Source organism: Lactuca virosa, chromosome 5 (assembly GCF_052849685.1).
Source record: "Lactuca virosa cultivar CGN04683 chromosome 5, Lactuca_virosa_CGN04683_v6, whole genome shotgun sequence".
Lineage (NCBI taxonomy): Eukaryota > Viridiplantae > Streptophyta > Magnoliopsida > Asterales > Asteraceae > Lactuca > Lactuca virosa.
Window position 1 is genome coordinate 198,659,755 of NC_136430.1, and position 8,541 is coordinate 198,668,295.

Genomic DNA, 8,541 nt, shown 5'->3' on the forward strand with positions numbered 1-8,541 from the left:
CTTGCTGGTTTCTAAGCATGGTCCTTGTTTCTTGAATTGCAGCATCATGATCACTATGTCTCTTTTCTGAAGCAGCTACAAATTTGGTAAGCATTTCTTCCAAACTTGGTTTTCTTTCTTGTGTCGGCTCCTCCTTTTGGTAAAAACCTCTTCCTTTCTGCCTGAACTTCTCCTCCTTAGCCTTCTTGTACTCTTCATAAGGGAGCCACTCTTTCTTTGGTTTCCGCCAATCTTCATCATATCGGTCTCCACTTGAGTAACAAACTTGCACCTTCTTGTTGCCATTTTCATCCAAGTCGCAGTCTCTAGTAAGATGAGGCCCATTGCAGTTTTCACACCCCACCCGAATAGCATGGATCGTTTGATCCATTTTATCCATCCTCCTATCCATGGTTTTTAGCATAGCCATGACCGCGGACAAGTCTTCAGTAGCTGCATATGCGGCTCCCCTAGTAACATTATTTCTTGGGTTGTGGTATTCTTTAGAGTGCTTAGAGAATTCTTCAATCAATTCCTTGATCACTGGGGGTGGCTTCTTCGTGAGCGGGCCTTGCGAGTCAAGTAATTACCTGGTTGTGACATTGACTCCATCATAGAAGATGGAGACTTCTTGCTGGCTATTAAGGTCATGGTGCGGGCAATTTCTTAGCAAACTCTTGTACCTCTCCCAAGCTTCGTATAGCGACTCTCCAACTTGCTGTTCAAAGTTGGCAATGGCCTTCTTCAACTTGGCTATCTTGGAAGGTGGGCAAAAGTGATCAATGAATTCTTCTTTCATCTTGGCCCATGTTGTGACTGATCCGGGGGGAAGTGACTTGAGCCAGTCTTTTGCAGCACCTTTGAATGTTACTGGAAGCATGCGAAGTAGCTGAATTTCGAGAGGCACATTTGGAACATTAAAGTAATCAGCTACATCATTGACTTCATCCAAATGCTTGTAGGCATCTTCATGGTCTTTTCCATAGAAAGGAATTTCTTTAAGTAAAGCTAGGATATGACCCGTGAGCTCAAAAGTAGCAGTCGCGGGAATTGCGGGTTGCACAAGTCCCGGGCCAGTGTCGTCGCGAATCCTCTTCTTCCATTCCCCCATGGGGATTTCATCAATGTTAGCCATGGTAAGAGCTAACTCGTCCTCAAAATCGGATTCGTGCTCGTACGTATGTTCTTCTTCTTCCTCGGTCTCGTACTCGGTGTCTTCTTTAATCGGGTCTTCGATTGTCAAAGAGGCGCTGGATGCTCCTGATTTGCTGCTCTTCTTCTTCCCAAAAACAGTCTTCAAATTAGACAAAGGTGACTTCTTAGGTGTATTCGAGATCTCCACGTCCTTTCCTTTGTTCCTTTTCAATACGGATTCGGGATCTTCAAACGGGGGTACCAGCGGAGTGTTTGATCCTCTGGTCATGAAAATCCTGAAATAGAACAAGATAAAAACGTAAAAAGAACAAAAAAAATGCAACTAAAGAAAACGAAAATTAACTGCGAAATACTGCTATACTCGCCGAGTAGGTGCGAATGCACTCGCTGAGTAGTAGTGAAATTTTGAAAAAAAAACTAAGCTTAATATTAAAACTAAAACAGATTCTAAAACCTAATTACTAACTACTAAACTGCAATAAATTAACTTTGTGCCAGTAAACTCACACAAAGGATCGAAAAAATTAGGAATTAGATTAACTATTTAGAACCGTTCCCCGACAACGGCGCCAAAAACTTGATGTGTGTCAAATGAGCTAGTTTTAATCCTACTTTTAGTTAATAAATTAAGCATACAAAGGCAGTGAACCTGTCTTTTAGTGGTATAGTTGGATAAGTAGGGTGTCGAACTCAGGGAACGGAAATTAATCTAATAACTAATTTTAACTAAGCAAGTAATAAAAGTAAAAGGATTTTTCTCTAGTTTTACAAGACTAGAAACATAAACACAGCACTTAAGCACTTAACTAACTAAATAATTAAAGCAAATGACAAATTCACCAAATTTAATAAAGGGTTTCTGTTTAGGCTCAACCAATTCACTCCTATGGTTATTTAAATGGTAGATTAATTATTATTGGTTACCAACTATAGTGGTTAGGTTCATGTTCATTACTCCTAACCCTTAGATAATTAATCAATTCAAGCAGTGGCCAGATGTTTAAACTAATTAATTCCCTAGTTCAATTGTTTGGATTAAATAAGATTTGTAATTGGTTAATCAAGTGGGTGTTTCAATTAACCTCTTGTTTGTTGGTTTCTCAAACAAGCTCACACATTAATTTACCTATTCTCTAATTAATCCTAGTTTCATGTTCATTATTCCTAGGCATATGATTAAGTGTTCACATAACATATGAGGTTAACAACTAAGAGATGTTCATGCAGCTTAATTGCCTTCCAATTAACAGAAAATAGTTGTAATTAATGCATAAGGTTCTTTAACAAACTTAATTTAATAAAATCACCAAATAACAATCAATCAAAAAGTATGATTAAACCATAGGAGTAACTTGGTCTTCCCCAACAGAAACAAAACGAATTTAGTTCATAATCATAACGAAAACAAACTCAAAAACAAATTCAACTAAGCTAAACATGCTTAATTCCTAAAGTAAAGTGGAATGATTAACCTAAATTGCCTTGATTCTTCAAAGGATTGAAGGTTAGGGTTTCTCAGCTCTCCCAAGGGTTCTTCAATCGTAGGTGAAGCTCCAAAAACGCCAGAAGTCCCTTTCCTTCGGATAATGGTTTGGTATTTATAATTATCACAAAACAGGGTGTACTCGGCGAGTAGCAGACCCAACTCGCCGAGTAGATGCTTGTTATCTGTCTTATACCAGGAGTCTTGACTTATCTTCTGGAATATTCTAGTGTACTCGCCGAGTAAGCTCGCAGACTCGCCGAGTAACCATTCTTTTGTCCCTCATTCTTCATTCTTTCGTCTCTAATTGCTTCTCCTTGTTCCCTTTCACTTTCAAACATGTATTTTGAACTGAAAACAAAATTTAAACATTATTAAGTACCTTTTGTCCACATTATACACATAATTAGCAAAAAATGAATAAAAATGTATGCTAAATATATGACTAATTATGCAAATATCACTTCGAATATAACGTGAAACATTATTTCATTTCATGCATTGTTCAGACAAGGTTTTAGATATTCAGCTGTTAATGATATTGGATCTATTTCTGCTTTTCATAATGGTTTTTTTATGTTTAAATTTTTACCTTGTAATGGTGTGTATGAAACTGTGACTTGTGTGGATAACCTAGGAAATAGTGTGTCTCATGTTGATTCGTCTAATGGTGTGTACAAGGCATGTCTGTGGCATTGTCGTCTTGGGCACATAAACAAGAAATGTATCGCCCAATTCCAAAAGGATGGAGTGTTTTAGTCATTTGATCTTAGGACAAATGATGAATGTGAATCTTGTATCTTGGGAAAGATGACAAAATCACTTTTCTCTGGAACATGTGAAAGAAGTGAAGGATTACTAGACCTAATCCATATGGATGCGTGTGGCCCATTCAGATCCACCACAAGAGATGTTAATCTATATTATGTGACATTTATGAATGATTATAGTAGATATGGTTATATCTACTTAATCAAACATAAATCAAAAACCTTTGAAAATTTCAAGGAGTTTAAGCATGAAGTCGAGAATCAATTGGACAGGAAGATAAAGATGCTCATATCTGAAAGAGGTGGTGAGTATCTTAGTATTGAGTTCTACGACTATCTAAAGGAATGTGGAATCATTTCATAATTGACTCCCCCCAGAACACCACAACTTAATGGTATGGTTGAGAGGCGTAATCGAACATTGCTAGATATGGTTCATTCCATGATGAGTCGAGCTTCTCTACCTATTCATTTTAGGGGGTATACGTTAGAGACAGCCGCCCATATCGTGAATCTTGTTCCAACCAATAAGGTTGCCAAAACACCTCATGAGATGTTGACAGGGAAGGCTCCCTCGCTCACACATATCAAGGTCTGGGGTTATGAGGCACTCGTTAGACGGGAGACTCACGACAAACTGGAACCTAGGGCCGAGAAGTGTTATTTCATTGGCTACCAACAAAATTCCTTTGGATACTTATTCTACAGACCTATTAAGAACGTGACATTCGTAGCTCAAAGAGGAGTCTTTCACGAGAGAGAGCTCATATTCAAAGAGGACAGGGGGAGTGTTATTGATCTTGAAGAAATTCAAGAGTCATCCATCCTCTGACAACACTAGCACTCAACATGAGGAAGAAATTCCAGCTTATCCAGTTCACAACTCATTACCCCTTCGTTGTTCCAGTAGGGTTAGCATGCCACCTGAGTTCTATGGTTTTCATGTTACTATAGATGGTGACACGTTTGTCAGTGATCGTACACTGGTAAATTTTTATTAACCTGTTAGCTACAAGGAAGCAATGGAAGGCGTTGAAGTTGCTAAATAGAAGGAGGCAATGGACAGTGAGATTCAGTCCATGTATGATAACCAAGTGTGGAACTTGATTGATCATGTACCTGGTCGAAAGATAGTCGAGTGCAAATGGATCTTTAAGAAGAAGACTAACATGGATAAGAAAGTACACACCTATAAAGCTAGACTGGTTGTGACGGGGTTTACGACACCCAAGGGATCGACTATGATGAGACCTTCTCACCAGTAGTTAAGATAAGTCTATTAGGATCATGATTGCCATAGCTGCGTTTCATGATTATGAAGTATGGCAGATGGATGTTAAAATCGCTTTCCTTAATGGGAAGTTATCTGAGGACATCTACATGAGTCAACAAGAGGGTTTTGTACATGCCAAGTTTCTTGATAGGGTGTGTAAGCTTGAGAAATCATTTTATGGATTGAAACAAGCATCTCGCAGTTAGAATCTTTGCTTCCATGAGAAAGTCAAAGAGTTTGGGTTCTCTAGAAGTGAAGATGAGTAATGTGTATATGTCAAAGCTAGTGGGAGTATAGTGACTTTCCTAGCCTTGTATGTTGATGACATACTCCTTATAGGAAACCGCATTCCAACTTTTCAAGAAGTTAAGTCTTGGCTTAGGAAGTGTTTCGCTATGAAGGATCTATGGTAAGCGTCCTATATTCTAGGAATAAGGATTCATCGAGATAGAAAGAATCGTCTCATTGGTCTTAGCCTGAGTACATATTTTGATAAAATACTAAAGCGTTTAAGTATGGAGAATTCAAAGAAAGGGGAATTTCCCATTCATAGTACTATCAAGTTGAGTAAGACTCAAAGTCCAAGTACTAATGAAGAGATAGCTGACATGAATCGAGTCCCATATGATTCGGTTGTAGGATCGATCATGTATTAAATGACCTATACTCGCCCTGATGTGTCTTATGCTTTGAGCATGGTTAGTTGATTTCAGGTAAATACTAACAGAGCCCATTTGGACTATGGTAAAGAATATTCTTAAGTATTTGTGAAGAACGAAAGACATGTTCCTAGTTCTTGGCACTAGTGATACGTTAAGAGTGAGTGGTTACAGTGACGCCAGCTTCCAAATAGACCAAGACAACTTTTGTTCGCAGTCTCGTTCGGTGTTCTTATTAAATGGAGGAGCGGTTACTTGGAAGAGTTCCAAGGAAGACACAGTGGCTAATTCCACATGTGATTCGAAGTATATTGCGGGGAGTGAAGCATCTAAGAAAGCGGCTTAGCTGAAGAACTTTATCGGAGATCTCAGATTCGTTCCAACTATTCAGGAACCCATGTAACTCTTCTGTGATAATGAAGGTGTGGTTGCTTTGACAAAAGAACCAAAGGATAATGGTAGATCCAAACATATCGACAGAAAGTGCCATTATATTCTACATCGGGTAGAAGAAGGACACTTCTGGTGAAGTGAGTATCATCAGAAGATAATGTTGCAAATCCTTTCATAAAGGCTCTAAGCAGAGTCAAACACTACCAGCATGCTAGGAGCATAGGCTTACGAGACAATTATTTTTATTAGTTAGATGATATTTTTGAAACTTGTAACAAGATAAATGTAATTGATTTGGTGAATGAATAATAGAGAATTATTTATGAGTATCGTATTGCCTTGTTTAATTATTTATTCTTGTGTTTCTTTTTTACATGTTTATACTTCTTGAGGAATTTGAATTATTCAAACTTCCACATCCATTCATACTTTTGGAAGTAAGTAGTGAATTAAGACTGTCATGAATGGATTGTAGATTGTTGATTGAGGTTAAGACATTGCAATATGAATTGCTTCAATTTTGTAACAACGTGAATTTCCAAAACAATTTTTCATTTTTAAAACATAATTTCATTCATAAGAAATATCAAAACCCAATGTAACACATGTCATCCAAATAAAACAATCCCAAGATCTCAAATACAAAAAACTCCATCAAAATGTGTACAGATCATGCTGGCGCCTTCCCGCGATCCTCGCTGGTACCTGAAACACATATCACATAAACGGTAAGCATAAATGCTTAGTGAGTTCCCCAAAATACCACATATGTACATACGCCACTCAAGGCTATAACTCTACAAGACCTTCCGGTCCACGTATCTTAGGGGACTTCCGTCCCACAATCCGGATAGACCTTCCGGTCCTCCTTTGTCGACCTTCCGGTCCCTAACATCTTGACCTTCCGGTCCATATCATAATGACCTTCCGGTCCATACCATACTACTCATAACATAACATAACACATACATATCATATAACAGCATACATCATATACTCCTCGTAGCACATAAGACCTTCCGGTCACACATAATTACCACTCTAGGTACAGTATAGTGAGAATACTCACCTCGTATGATGTCGGATAACCTCTCGTGCTCGATAACACGACCTAGCCTCCTCCTATCAGCATAATAACATATCTAATCAATACTTTCTCTTGTCCTCATTTCCAAAGAATGGATAGAAGACCATTCTACCCCTTCCTGACCTCTCTTGAACCAGCTTGACCAAAACCTTAAGGTCAACTAAAGTCAACTCTAGTCAACGGTCAAACTTTGACTAGACTCGTTGAGTTCACTCGTGTGACTCGGCGAGTCCATGCGTGTCCTCTTAATACTCATAAATCATCACTCGACTCGCCGAGTTAACCTTTCACTCAACGAGTTACCACTGGTCACGAATCGCGGGGCAACCCGACTCGACTAGTCGAGTCCACTTATGGACTCGGCGAGTTCCCTCCATAGCAACACTCAAAAGACCTTCTGAGGTCAGATCTGTTTTTCTATCCTATAGATCTGACCTTCCAATACACAATAATCATGTAAAGGTCCAACCTTTACACTCATGCAACACTCATAAGGCTTCTTTTGGTGAAATAGCTTCTAAAATGGCAACCTAGGTTCATATCTCCAAAGGAATAGCATAAAGCATGATAGTTAGGACTCTCTGGACCTCCTAAGGTCCAGATCTAAGAAGAATTCCACCTTGGGACCTCATATGCTTCGAATCCAAGCTAAAGAAGGCATAAGAAAACCCTATATTCAAGTAGATCACCATATACATGAGGATGAGCATAGATTTATACCTCTAGCAGCCTCTTCTAATCAAATGGTAGATGATCTGAGCTCCACAATCTGCCTAGCTTGCCCTCCTTCCTTCTTTTTTGCAAAATCACACTAGAAATGAAGAAAATGGCTTCTTTTCTCTCTCACAATGCTCTCAAGTTCTCTGGTGCTCTCAAGGGTGAAGGTGGCCGCAAATGAGGGCCATAAGATCCCTTAATAGGGCACAGGCTCGAGGATTTAGGGTTTCTGTCCACAGCGCGGACTCGTCGAGTCGACTCACCGACTCGTTGAGTCCATTCATTAAATCCAGTCAGCAATCGTGATCCTACTCGACGAGTCTAGGCGCCAACTCGTCGAGTCCCTCTTCTTGACACAAAATAAATAATTAAAATTTGATACCTGGAATTTTGGATGTTACAAATTTTCATGAGTACTTTGAAAATATGGATTTTAAGTATTGGATAAAACCACGCTTAGAGATTACTTCATGGATCTTTTCACGGGTAATTCTAAGATGATAATATTTAATATTCTTAAAGCATAGATATATAGTTCATAGTTTACAGATGAGTTAAGCATTGGTTTGTTCAAACGTGTCTCGTAACTGGATGTTATAAAGGGTTATTCCATGTTTGATTTAATATGTAAATTGTATGACTATATAGTCAAATTAATTCGTTCCTTTTTCCCTAACAGGAAAAACTATATCATTGGGGCCCTCGATGATTTGATGTTGACGTTATAAGTGTTGGGCCCAGCAGGGACTAATTGATGTCTTCAATTTTAAGTCCAATAAAGTCTTTACAAATCGGGAAACAAAATCTTGGACAATGAAATTGATTATGATCCATATCTCGTGTCCGTATGATATCTTGAAGAATGAAGGAATAGCTGATCAATTATCTTAGGGCCAACGTATGGTTTGAATCATAGTTTGGTAGTGGCTTTGGAAAGAACACTTTGTTCTTTAAGTTCAAGGTATATACTTTCAATTGTAGTTACAGACTTATCCAAGTGGGAGACTGTTGGATTAAGGTGTCAA

The 8,541-nt window shown here is 38.6% G+C and overlaps 1 non-coding gene across 1 annotated transcript; it reads left to right on the forward strand.

Annotated features, from left to right (window-relative positions):
• The first annotated feature begins 623 nt into the window (after positions 1-623).
• LOC145117959 (small nucleolar RNA R71) lies at positions 624-730 on the forward strand. The gene has a single exon (XR_013712950.1). It is a non-coding gene; the product is annotated as a small nucleolar RNA R71 (small nucleolar RNA).
• Positions 731-8,541: the final 7,811 nt, after the last annotated feature.